Consider the following 14,517-nt stretch of genomic DNA (forward strand, 5'->3'; position numbering starts at 1 on the left):
AGCATCCATCAGCTAAGATTACTTATTAGAATTACAATATGACATCATTCCTGTGTATTGCATAACTAATGACATCCTCTTATTCCACTGTCTTTAGATCCAGGGGGTAGGTATCGTGACCACCCTGCCTTATTGGTAGTTTACTGAATGATTAGCATTTAATTTGATTGTGATTGCAAACAGGGTTCAAATAAAAATAATAAGGCAGTTTATCAGAAATGTATTTGTCTGAATTGAGATCAATTTCCAACCGAACACATGTACAGTATTCCAGGAACATTTGCACAGCCCCCAGGGGCATTTTTCCGCAGATTAATACAGTATCTACTATATGTACTGTATGTCTCAGGCATGGAGCAGGCTGTTATGTGATGTACTGTCTGCTTTGGAATTTTGTATTTCAAATCTAGTTAAGCATTGGGTAAGCAAATGGGGTGCTGGTATCCTGGTAAATATATTAAAATGATTTCCAGTTTGTGGAATAATTTCTTGGTTTGTCAAGATGCATGTATAACAAATATAAGTGTGCCTTGGAAACAGAGAGACATCGACACAAAACTCCACATTGTGGAGTTATATGTATTATCCCCTGCTGGGAATAATAATACAATACACTGTTGGACACTTGAACACTGAAATGCCTTAAAATTCAACAGCTACTATAAGAAATAGTCCAATTTTAGGTACTACATTTCGGCAGACAATCAAATACTTAATGGAAATTGCTGTGCAGCTAAGGACTGGCGTCCCATCCAAGCTACATGTAGTGTGTTAATGCTTAACTTTGTAATCATGACTTTTATTTATATGAAGACAGAGCTCTATTGTAACATCCGCACCTATAACCTCCTTTAGGAATTTGAAAAGGTTTCTCACCACTGGAGAACAGTGATAGAGTGTAAGACAGCACTTGTTTTTCCTGTGTGAATCGGGTGCAAAGTAACAATGACGTTGACTTTCTAATCAAAGTCATTTGTGAAGAATGAAGATATGACTCTCTTTCTAACTTTTGGTGTAAAAGTTTTCATTATTTTATTATTTTACAACTTGTTTACTTCATTGAAATTCAATACACCCTGTCATAAATGGGTGGAGGTTGGGGGCACATACAAAGTATAGGAACATTTAACAATGTTTAACTAGCAGGATTGCATGCCATTAGTAAGTAATGAGTCTTTCCCAGTACATTATACACTACTTACCGTAACCCTGGTTCCCTGAAAGAGAAGACGATCAACAACATACTTATGGGATATGCGTGCCTATTGGTAGGTACAGTATTACTGAGCTCTTTATATGGAATATGCCGATAGGCCTCTTCCTGGGGTGACGTCCTCGGTCCCGCCTACCGAGGGATCAAAATAGTCAACCCACGGAAGCCATTCCTCTTTTTGCATCGAACCCATGAGGGCGACCGATGAGACCTCGCAGGGTTTGTTGGTCGTCTTCTCTTTCAGGGAACCAGGGTTACGTTAAGTAACATAACATTCCCTTTCAATTCAAACCAATAACATACTTATGGGAAAGTATACCAGAGCAGTTGCAAGGGAGACAGAATGGCAGCATACAAGGGACACATCAGAACCACATAACCCAAGGTTAGTGGTGCGAGCATGCAAACTCAAGGACCCTCGTGGCTAATGAAGGCAAGGAAGGATCTATCACATTAAGGCGATAGAACCTCGAGAAAGTACGCGGCGTAGCCCAGCTAGCCGCGGTATCGATATCGGACAGAGAGGCCCCTCTGAAGAGGGCCCAAGATGTAGCCAACCCTCTGGTAGAATGCGTGGCTACCCTCCCAGGTTGGGGCAAGTCGGCACTATCATATGCAGTCGAGACTGTGTCCACAATCCAGTGCGACAGTCGCTGCTTCGAGAGGGGCTGTCCTAGGGTCCGTATACCGTGACAGACAAAGAGCTGGTCAGAATTACGCAGAGCTCTTGTACTATCCACGTAACACCTCAATGCTGCACCGGGCAGAGGAAGTTCAATCTCCTATCCTCCTCCGAAGATAATGGAGGTGGATGGAAAGACTCCAGTTCCACAAACTGATTCATGTGGAAGGCTGTGATCACCTTAGGGAGGAAAGCAGGGTTTGTAAGTAGTGACACCCTGCTGCCATCTTCCCAAATACGCATGCAGGAGCTGTGTACCGACAGTGCCTGTAGCTCACTGACCCGCTTTGTGGAGGTGATAGCCAAGAGGAAGGCTGACAGACAGAAAAGAAGCAAGCCTGCAAGACAAGCGAGGCAGGCTGCTGAAGAAAGGAGACAAAAAAAGAGACTTTATTTTTTAGAGTCGTTGATTCCACGAAAGCGGCAAGCCAGCTTTCAGCACGAATGTAGGGGAGCTGCAGTCGACCCAGAAAAGTTATTTTAGTAAACACTCAGTTGTCAACACAGAAGGTCTTACCTTACCGTCTTGAGAGGCAAAAAGAGGAATGTCTTCCATGAGTTGACTATTTTGATCCCTCGGTAGGCGGGACCGAGGACGTCACCCAAGGAAGCAGCCTATATATGAATAGCTCAGTAATACCTACCAATAGGCAGACATATCCCATAAGTATGTCGTTGGTCGTCTTCGAATTGAAAGGGAATTTTGATTGTACTGCACTTCTTAAAGGTATTTGCTTTCTATGACTTGTGTCTTTTGATGAACATTTATAAAAACTAAATGTATGCATTTGCTCTTGCTCTTATTCTATTACTTGTACTGTAACACTTGAAATGTATTTGCTTACGATTGTAAGTCGCCCTGGATAAGGGTGTCTGCTAAGAAATAAATAATAATAATAATAATAATAATAATAATAATAATAATAATAATAATAATAATAATAATAATTTTAATAGAAAAAAATACGACAGGTTCTCTTAATAGTGTTTGCAAAATGTGTACTTCTAGTGAGATTGAATTAGAGCAAGCAGCAGTTTATAAATATTTAGGTATTTGGCTGGACAGTGCTTTGTCTTTTAAAACCCATATTGATAAAGTTCAATCTAAAGTAAAATCTAAAATTGGTTTTCTCTTTCGCAATAAATCATGTTTTACACGTTCCGCTAGGTATGCTCAGTCCAGATGTCTGTTCTTCCAGTACTGGATTATGGTGATGTTGTCTACAAAATGGCCTCGAAAGCTGCTTTGGGGAAGCTTGATGCTTTATACCATTCTGCTATAAGATTTATAACTGCTGCTTCTTATCTTACTCATCATCATTGCGATCTTTATATTACGGTTGAATGGCCTTCATTGCACACTAGGCGATTGGATCATTGGCTTAGGTTAGTTTATAGAACCCTGATTGGGAAAACCCCACTATATCTGTGCAACCTATTACAGTTGTCTGCTTCAGTTTACAATTTAAGATCAGATTAATTGATTAGATTGGTTCTTCCCGGAGTGTGCACTGTTTTTGGGTGTAATTAATTTCAGTTTGCGTCTGCTATTGACTGGAATGAATTTCAAATCAAATTAAAACTACAGAGTTTTGTTTCGGAGGATTTTTTTGAATCAAATCCTATTCACTATTATATATTTGTTAATGTGTTATTTATTTATTTATTTTCTATGTTGTATTTGTTTCCTTTGTGCTGCTGTGATGTTTGTCTCTTGACCAGGTCGTTGTTTTAATGAGAATTTGTTCTCAATCTTATTTTCTGGTAAAATAAAGATTAAATGAAAAATGAAATGAAATACCCAATTTGTCTCTAAACACACAAATGTCATGTAATAAACAAACTGATAATCTATTTTTAAAACTATTGAATACAAGTTTGATAACTTAAAGGGTAACTTGGTACAGGTTTGAGAGTTCTCTTAACTAATGTATCCTTCTGTTTTTTTTAGATTCACATTAATTTACTATTTCAGTGCTCACATCCTGGAAAAAATCAAACTTAGCCTCAAAAGACCTCTCAGAATCATGTCTCGACTGCAAGTACATCTGCTAGAGGATTTTCTATACTGTTGCCAGACTCAGACTCTACTAGGGAAAGGGGCATAACTTGTGGTTTCAACAGAAAATGATAGCGTGAATCTAAACAACCAGAATATGTTAATTAAGATAGCACTGGCATTTCATTCCCAGACCAAGTTGCCCGTTTAAGATAAAATGAAATTAGGAAACATGCTGGAGCAATGTGGATGAGGGATGCAGCAGACAGGCTTTTGTGGAAGAATCTTGGGGAGGCCTTCATCCAGCAGTGGATTGAAAAATGCTGAAGATGATATATATATATATTCAACTAAGCAAAACAGCTATTGGATAAATACTGAACTGTGTGGTGATTTCACAGTAAGTGGTTAATAAATGCATCCCAAATACTCAATGGGTACCATTCCTATATGATATTCTATGAGAGCTCATTATAAATTAAAAGCTGTTGAAGTGTTAACTCAAAGTCCTTGGGACTGTTATTGAAATCGGCACACTATAAAGAATAATCTTCCAGAATCGATCAGCCTGTTTCTATTAGAAATATGCAAATGTGGGGAAATGTACTGCAATTTCAGTGTATTGGGTTAATTTCTTATAGGACCCTCAGCTGGCCATAAAACATGTGCTTCCTGATATATCTTTGGAAAAATATACTACATGGAGAGAAAATGGAGGCTTTCTAAATTAAAAATAATAATACAAGGCACTGACCAAAAACTAATAATATTTTACTGGGGTAATAATACAGACCTGCTAGTACAAAAGGCAATAATATGCAGTGTGTCCCAACACATATAGCTTTCAAAGGTGTATGATATCTAATAGAAAAAAGGACCAAACACATTGACATATTACTAAAAAACAATAAGATACATAAAAGGTAACATAAGAGCAGATCAACCATGAAAAGTCACAATATAGGAGTCAACATATTAGAAGTGTTTTTTTCTTTTTCTTTTTAGAAGCAGGTATTACAAAAGTGGGATTTCATAAAGTGTTTCTGATTCAAGTATATATGTAAACCATCTGATTTTGGGAGACAGGCTATGAAAACAAGGCTTATTGCAATAGCATGTCTGAAATTAAGTTACAGCAACAAAAAGAACGGATTTTGGCAAATGCATCTGCCATACCTATTTTTTCACATACATGTTAATTGCTGGGTGTGGGAAATATGTGGTATAATAAAATGCCTTCAATTATACATTTAATACGGTATAACTCAAAAAGGTTGTCTACTTAACTGCTGCAATTGTTTAATTCCTGTCCAAAATGTACATTTACTTCAAAATAGATGTTATAGTTTTACCTCAGCATTTATGATTACGTGTTTAAAGTCAGCTATAAAATTGAAACAGACATGTTTTGGCTAATGTATTTGTCAGTGTTACTTTAAGCATTGACACTAAGCATGAGTCACCTCTGCTGCTGAGCAATCTTTTTGTCTCTACTGGAACTTTTGTAACGCATTATTTAAAATACATTCTTTAACAAAAGCCTTTAATTGTCCTTTCAGGCAGTTTTGGTCCACTTGCAAAGGGAATCATGATTAGTTGCATATTAAATAGAATTGAACTTTCGACAGATCTCATGCTTCAGAGTTGCTAGGGGTAACTTCCTCTCTCTTTCCGACCTGAAGCTTTGTATTTATTCACTGCCTGATCCTGCACAATGCCGTCTAGCCAGCCAGAGGGGGTGATCTCTTATCTAATTGTGTAACATTCCATAAATGACAACCTTTCAAAACTCCACTAGGTTAAACCAGGGGATTTAGAGGAGAGCAATGCACATCTAACTGATTTAAGCTCTGCTCTTCCTGAAAAGCACTGTGCCTTCTTATGTCATGCAAGTTACACGCTTTCAGGTAAGATAAGCTTGTGCCATTATTTGCAGTTTTGAATTATTGACAGTGTGATAGAGTATGGGGGAATTATAGAAGGAATGTATATATGTCCCTGCATATTGCATAGTGTATACCCTTTAAGATGAGACAGGCTTTAAAATTGAGGAAAATAGGAGCATTTGGTCTTTGTCATTTAACTAGAAAGAGAAAGACTACATTTCCCAGAATGCAACTTAAAGATTCATAGGGACCGTAATAATTTGTCATCCGCAAACTACAGTACATTGCCACATTGTTTTTCAATTTGAAGGGGAAAACAACTTAATCTGTAGCCATTTGTTACTGATGCAGTTTTTTCCCTGATGGCAGAGGGTAACAACTATTCTTTCCTTATTAAATCTGATGCTTTGCAGTGATTTATCACATTTGCAAGCTCAGCCTTATAATAAACCTTCAAACTCAAAGTCTTGTGCCACAAAGGAGCAGTGCTCCAGATATACTGTAGCATCTTTTGTATATATATATATATATATGTGTGTGTGTGTGTGTGTGCGCGCGTGTGTGTGTGCACGAAGCTCGAACCTGAACCCCAGCCCAAATTTGGGTGGATTTGAGATTCTGTCCAACTCTATATTGTTGACTATTTGGCTAAGATGTTTGTATACCAAAACAACAAGTTCCAAAATTGGATTAAAAAAAATGTGATCAAAAATAAGATCTGGAGGTCAGAAATACATTTTTAAAGCCTTGTTGGGCTTGAGAAACTTGCTCTAAGACAGCAAAGAGGCACATCTCATTATTTGCATACCCTTCCCATTAGTACAAAGGAAACTAAGTTCTGCAATGCAATAAAAGAGAACACAATTTCAATGAATTATCCCTGTAAAGCTGGAGACGTGGTACATGATGTGTTTTTGTATTTTGAATTGTATTTTTATATCTCGGTGGCAATAGCACAGAAGCATAAATCAATAAAGTTGTAGATTTATGAGACAGCCCTTATCAGAGTACATTGTTGTAGATACAGTAAGTGAACTGGAGGTCACTGGAAGCCTATTCTCTGTACCAGGTTGCCACTGATTGAAACTGGGCATGATGCCTTGAGTTACACACAAGGGAGTTCAGGTGAAACTTAGTCTACACAAACAATTCAACAGCCAAATCAAATTTCAAAAAATATATATATATTTTTTCTGGCTATAATGTACAATAATACCTATAAAAACATTCTGTAATATCTATTACAACTCTCTCAACTGTCAAAATGCATGATTCACAAATAATCAAAACATAGGATAGGTAACACTAATCTTAAATGTGTGTATGAAATACATTTTTTTTTTTTAATTAAGGATTGACTCCCAATGGCAATCCTGGTAATAGAAGTAGTGTGTGGCCTACGTGAACTCCTTTTTCAGTTGTTGTTGCTGAATCCATCCCATGCTTGGTGTGGGAACAGTAAAAAGATACTTGGGGGCAAGAACATAGGCCATGTTGTTTCATGATTGTCAGGAAGTCACCGTTAAAGAAATTGTTAACTTATGATATTCCAGTGGGAAAAGTGTGTGGTTATTGGGAGATTATGTAGAACAGTGTAACAACACCTTTTGATATGCCACTTGCTCAGCATACATTAAACTGGCAGATGAAGAGAATCTTTTTAACGCAGGTTTTTGGACAATGATCTTGTGAGCTTTCAAGTCATGTTGCATAATCTGTCTTACAATATAAAATGAATACTAAAACCAACACGTCATGTAGGTACTGTAAGTTCCCAGAACTGTATGTTGAATAAAATTGGTATTGATCCTCTTACATATGTTACACGTACATAATGGTACATGAATAACTTAATACTGAACATTGCACATTCCTCAAGAAGCAAGACCAAAATGTATAACTGTGGGGACAAAAAGTTGCATTAAATTAAAATGAAAATGCAGGATACATTTCATAAAATTCCCAAAATGTACCATTAGAGATGGGCTTACAGCAAGATCATAGAAATAAAGCTGGAAAGTTGCGTTATGTATAAAAGGTATAGTTCGTTTGTACCTCCTGCAACTAATGAATCACACTTTTCATGTTTAAAACACTATTAAGACTATAACTACAGTTCTTCAACAACACTTTATACAGTACTTAGTGTGCAAACTATCCAATATGCCACTTTATCTGAGGCAGTATAGAGTGTAATTTGAAACATACTTACTTAGTGAGCCATTAACCAAGCCAGATAAAGGTCTGTGGTTTTAACTGTAAACAAGTTGATTATGTTGTGTATTTAACAAAGCTTTCTGTTCCAAGGACTGTATGCACTATCCTCGATACTTCAACGAAAAGTCTTGTAATTTACAAAAAGTGTACAACTTCATAATGCTGCTTGCTTATGCACCTTGAAAATGGAACTCAAATTCCAACACAGGATATTTCAGTAGAGGTGCATCTATATTGAACTTTGGATTCTAGGTGGTGCAGCTGACTAATTCATTATCCTCGCATACCTTTTACTTGCACAACTGGTAGTTTTTGCCTGAAAAGTCTGAAAGTACTGGACCAAACTTTATGGAAGATCAAAGAAAATAAGTCATTTGTGTTGGTCTAGACACAAACACATTTTGTTACATGTGATATATTAGGAGAAATTAGCAGTCTGAAAGTGGAAAAAATAACAAAGCATTTCCAAACCATTGCATACTTCTAGGGACTGATATGAACTAGGGAACGCTGGTGTAATTTACTATTTAAAGTCTGTGAGATGGCAATCCTAGCACAGATTTGGTTATACAGCAGCAAATGATTATCATTTTGGCATCAAGTTATCACAGATTGGTCTTGGATATTGTCTCAGAGCACTGCTTAAAAGTTAGAAGCTGGCCTTAAAGTGCCCCAGCCTGCCCCACTCAAACATACCCAAATTGGACAATTATGTTTCTTATGCCTTAGCTCTTTGTCAGTATCAACTGTACTGTATAAGCATGAACACTTACAATATTATAGTGACCAGGGCACCGTTATGTGTCTGGTGGACTTTTATGTTGTCCTGTTTGTTTGTCTTGTCTGTGTTGTCCTGTGTACGTGTTACATGTATTGTTAAGAGACCACCAGAACACCTAGAATGGGAGAAGAGCAGGGATAGACCCGTTTGGTTTTCAAGTCATGTTGCATAATCTGTATTAAAATATAAAATGAATACTAAAACCAACACGTCATGTACATACTGTAAGTTCCCAGAACTGTATGTTGAATAAAATTTGTATTGATCCTCTTACATATTTTACACGTAAATAATGGTACATGAATAATTTAATAGTGAATAGCGAGGGGTTATAAGTACTGTTGGGTGAGAGAGTGTGAGAGAACGGAGCCCAGGGAGAGACGTAGAGCAAGAGAGAAGGTGGGGGTTCAGGCACGGAGCGGAGCCTAGCTGTGGAGCCCTGGGGAAAGATGGCCTGTGGGAGACTGGAAGAGGAAGGGGTCTGGGAGAGAGAGAGAGTGGGGTGGAGTTAGGGGTTTGTTGTTTTTGTGGCATGGTCTTGGCCTGAACAAGGACCGTGTTAATTTCACCAATAAATTGGTTATGCATTGCGCCCTGGCAATGCGTCTGTCTTCTGCTTTCTCCTCCGAGGGCACGGGTCATTACAACATGTTTAAAAAACAAAATGCTTTTACTTTGTACTTTTTAGTTTGTTTTTATTTGTTTTAAGGGTTAAATACTGTGTTTTAATTCTTACGGTTACTAGTGGTGTTTTTAATCAGGTAGTGCCAGGCTTCAGCTACAGCAGATTGGGTCTTTGTTGACCGGGCAGCAGTGTGGAGTAGTGGTTAGGGCTCTGGACTCTTGACCGGAGGGTTGTGGGTTCAATCCCCAGTGGGGGACACTGCTGTTGTACCCCTGAGCAAGGTACTTTACCTAGATTGATCCAGTAATAACCCAACTGTATAAATGGGTAATTGTATGTAAAAATAATGTGATATCTGTAAAATGTGATATGTTGTAACAATTGTAAGTCGCCCTGGATAAGGGCGTCTGCTAAGAAATAAATAATAATAATAATAATGTAGATCTGTGAAATTTAAGAAATGATAGCTGGGTATTTTGTATTTTAAAAAGTCACATTGTAAGGCACTTTCTTAATATATAAATCAATTTAGTGTTAATACTGTTTCTGAATTTTGCTGTATGCTTTAGTTAATATGTATATCTTATATTAGTAATATTCAGTCTGCAGGAAGAAGCTAATACATAAATACATAAATAAATAAAATACATTCATACATGGATTTTCTAAAACTATACACAGAGATCACAATACAACCATGTGAAAATATGTCATCCAAAAAGATATGTGGACTGTTTGCCATGTTATTAAGTATGTATCCATGTACATCCTTTTTAACACCACTGTATTTATATTTTATTCATTGATATTTGAAATTGAAGCCTGGTGCTAATTCTCCCTATTGTGTCACTACATATTGTTGCTACATATGTTCTTGCAAAGTACTGTACCTGAAATATCAACCAATTAAAATAATACATAAATAAATACATTTAGTAGACAGCGTTTCTATAATAATAATAATAGGTGAAAAAAGTAATAGAATGTTTGACTTCTTGTTACAGTATTCCCAAATCAAAAGACAATGCAGATCACTAGAAGTTTACCCTGACTGTCATTAACACTGAATAAGGTTGAGAGGTAAGGAAGAGACAACTAACCAGGTAATCATGTTGTAATCAAACATCTCAAAAACTGTTTATCTGATCAGCGCTGCGCACTGTCAGAGAGTTGACATGTGCGTTTCTAACTAATTTCAGCATGTCAGCCCGAATAGACAACACTGACTTAGAGAGTTAATTATCTCTGACAATGTTGCCAGCTAATTTCCTATTTATATGTACCAAAGCATGGGGCCTCTTTTGTTCTCACTTGTCACTGAGGATTTATCAATCAAACCAAGGCCTAAAATTGGCTGCCAGTGCGTTCTGGCATCCGAAAGGAAAGGGGGGGGAGGGGGGGGGGGGGGGTTATCTGTTTGAGATCTTTCCGACTACATAATGACAGCAAACGTTGACGTGAAACATAATAGGCATTGTTTCTTTTTTTGTTTGGTGAATGACTTTTTGGGATAATGAGTGAGAGAGTGTGGCTGACTTTGCCTGCCTGTGTGCCTTCCTTGCCCCTCCACACACACGTTGGCATCTCAATGCAGCTGTATGGACCTGCTTCTGAATGCACAATTCTCGCCCCTGTATTTTAGCTGACAGGTCCTGCCATTACACTGCCTATGCCAATCTCTTCCTACTTGCTCAGGACTAGGAACAATGTTTAGCTACACCATCCTGCTGACAGCTCTTCTGACAGTGGAATCGTGGTTGCTTCTGTTACTTTTCTCACTCTGTGACAGGTGGTTATGTTTTACTTTAATAGTAGACATCATCTGCAAAAGGAGTCCCTGTTTTTTTTTTTTTGCATGGGCGACCCTCTTTGTTTTATCTGTTTTTCTGAAAAAACCTTGTAAGAGTTCACGTTGACACTACAGGTCTATCCCTGGAACCAGTTATAAATGTGCTTCACTGCACCACCAAGCTACCACTGTACTTTAAATCTTACAGGCCTTTGTACATGATACATTAGGGTTCATATTTATTGTTTATTTTAATCCAAAGTTAATAAAATAGTCATTTAAAAATATATACTGCTTAACCTTATTGCACTTTTATGTTGATTAGTATGGCCACCAAGGACGAACAGATTAACTCCACTATACGCCATATTCACACAATACCTTTATCCTAGCACTCAGCAAGTTTGTGTGTGAAAGCAAACAGTGAATGTTTCCGAACTAGTAAGAAACAATTTCATTTGGGAAAACTATTTATTTAATATATCAACACTCAAAAACTGCGTTTTATTTATATTTACTATAACAGTAGAATATAGTCGAATCTGCAATAGGCAAAAATAGGTTTGGCGAGAACTTAAGTTGGAAATATTTTCTGGTATAGTGGTGTTGTGTTCCAAATTAATCCAAATTAGCTGTATGTTATTAGTTGTGCTACTGCCTGTGGGATAAAATTAAATTGTATGCAGTTACAATTTGGAATATGGTGTACTGTATTATATTTTTCATATTTTGAGTTGGTGCTATATTGAGAATTTTATATATTACCTTCAGTGCTCCTATAGCTTTGAGTAGTTGTGTGTTATCGATCTGTAAAATACTCTATTTTTAATTATTTTTTTAAAATACAGCTTGTGATGGTCTGATATGCCTGTATACTTTATTTCATTACATACAATAGGTATACAATCATAGTTGTAACAGACACGCAACAGAAAAAGAGCTTGAACAAAATGCACCAGCTCCAAACAGGCTTTGGTCAGGCTTAAACAAACATCAATTTAGCTGTCAAAATCAATACATTTCATCCAGTCAAACGTGGTGCGGCAGGGATCAGCAGTGAAGAACGCACATGTCCCAGCTTTAACAAACTGAGCAACATAGTGTCATTGCTGCTTTTATGTTTCATCTGACATATCCTGCCATTCTCTCCCTCTATCACTAGTACTGACATCCCAGGATCTAGGGACCACGATAAACTACAAGCCCCTGCTGACAGACAACTTTAACAAAGTGACTGAGTGAGTGTCAACATGAATCGCTCCTGACAACATTCATATTGTCAGCTCTGCTACATTCCACCTGAGCTACCCAGTGAGACCGCCAGCAACCACTGGAGTAGAACAGATAAACTACTTCCTGCCTTCTGGGAGATGGAACCGCCAGACAACAGAAGGATACAAATCTAGAGACGAGGCACTTTTACACTTGGCCCAGAACAAGTGTCACTAATAATAGCTCTTGCCCCAATAAATGACTGGTTCAGACTCACTGCTTCAACATAACTTAATACTGTAAGTTAAATCAAATGCCCATCAAAAATGATGCAATGTATAATCTTGAAAAAGTGTTTAGACATTAAAAATACTGCTATACGCTGCAACATTTAGCTGAGTTGCTTGTAGAAACCAGGAAAAGTAAAGTATTGGTACAGAAGCTACAAAACTAGCCACAGTCAATGTTATCCTTATTTTAATTTCTCCCATCCTTTCCCCCAAAGACTATCCTGCTTTTATCATTTTAAGTTTAAATTTTTTTTCTCCAAAAATAACAACATAAAAACTGCAATTTTTTTGCCTCGAGTTCCCACTCAACGTTTTGTTTTCCACATGCATGGAAAGCATTCATCTGCTCATATGCATATGATTTACTGCTGGCTTTCTCCTTCTCCTTATTTTCTATGATTACAAGTAAAATGTTATACCACCTCTTTATCACAAATATCTTTACTGTTCTTGACTGTGACAGACTTCGATGTTTTCTGTTTACATTACTTGATAACAAGTACATTGTGCATATTTGCTTCGACTTTTAAGCCATGCCAACGCACTGACTATTATAAGCTGCTAGCTTGTAATGGAGGGGAATGGATATTTAAGTGGCCTCCTCATAAATGAATGGCTGGACTCTGTTATGAAGTAACTGTTCAGGTGTAATTTTCCTTTTCTTGTTAGACCAGGCTAATACTAGGAACTTTGCTGTTTTAGTTATTAACCATATTTCTTGGCTAATAGCACCAAAATATTTTATAGCAAGCAGTTTGTCTCTAACACAGATAACTAGAGCTGTCATGCTTACAGTACATTGAGTGTTGTGCATGTTGCAATAGCCTCGAAACCAGGTGCAAACGAGTCGGAAGTCTAGGGTGAAATATATTAAACAAGTGCAATGCTGTTAGCGACTTTTTAGGGAATGCTTACGACAGCAGTTTTTCTTTGAGGCTCAACCTTAGATGAATATGTAATTATGGGCGTTCCTGCAGACATTGGCAAAAATAGGGTGGAGATGAGGGTTCTCAAATATTATAAGATGTACTAAAGCTGCAGGCAGTTGCAACACTTACAATTGCACCAATTTGTTAAGAACTTTTGAAAGCATGTTTTAAACAGTCGCAATTGTTGCTGGCATTTCTCATGCGTTGCCAGTTGTGCTCAATGCATTTTTGAGGCAAACACCAAAGTACCAAATTTTCACTAAAGGCACGGTGTACTTACAAGCCCGGAAACCTGTAAAAATTGTGAAAAAAAGAAGACATGGATATATAGCAAGTATGAAACAACTTTTTTTTTTTTTTTTAATTGGACAGGCTATTTGATGAGTTTCCTAAGAACTGGGGGGAAAAGCTGCCACTATTTACTGAAAAGTGAATTTGCTTGAGGTTGTGAAAGAGCAGGTACCTACTGTGAGCAAGCATTCAGAGTCTGATGAGCAACTGTGTGAAGGGGGAGTTGCATCACAGTTGTTTTTTTTTTTTTAAATAGAAATCCAATTGTGTATTATGTTAGACTAATTTATTATAGCACAGTTTAATGACTTTCTAAGCAACTTTACCTTTTGAAAATCACACAGTGGCTTATTGTTTATTTCAGTGATTTTCAAATAAAAAACACAAACATCCCAACAGGGGGTTACAATTCTGAAGAGGAAGTGCTGAGATGTGTGACCTCAATTGCTTTGGCTTACATTTAGAGGAAAAGGCAGCTGCCTATGGGAAAAATAAAAATCAGACTGAAGATATTCAACACAAAATATTGATTGGAATACTAGCAGCTGCAAGGTACTGCTGAACTGCTTTCCCCAGCAGATATCATGAGTGATCCCCGAACCT

At 37.4% G+C, this 14,517-nt stretch overlaps 1 long non-coding RNA gene across 1 annotated transcript; it reads left to right on the top strand.

Moving 5' to 3' along the window:
• The first annotated feature begins 5,732 nt into the window (after positions 1-5,732).
• LOC131698799 (uncharacterized) lies at positions 5,733-12,599 on the top strand. The gene is made up of 3 exons (XR_009307823.1): positions 5,733-5,801; positions 10,408-10,483; positions 12,355-12,599. It is a non-coding gene; the product is annotated as an uncharacterized LOC131698799 (long non-coding RNA).
• The last annotated feature ends 1,918 nt before the right edge of the window (positions 12,600-14,517 follow it).

Source organism: Acipenser ruthenus, chromosome 20, assembly GCF_902713425.1.
Source record: "Acipenser ruthenus chromosome 20, fAciRut3.2 maternal haplotype, whole genome shotgun sequence".
In the NCBI taxonomy this organism is placed as follows: Eukaryota; Metazoa; Chordata; class Actinopteri; order Acipenseriformes; family Acipenseridae; genus Acipenser; species Acipenser ruthenus.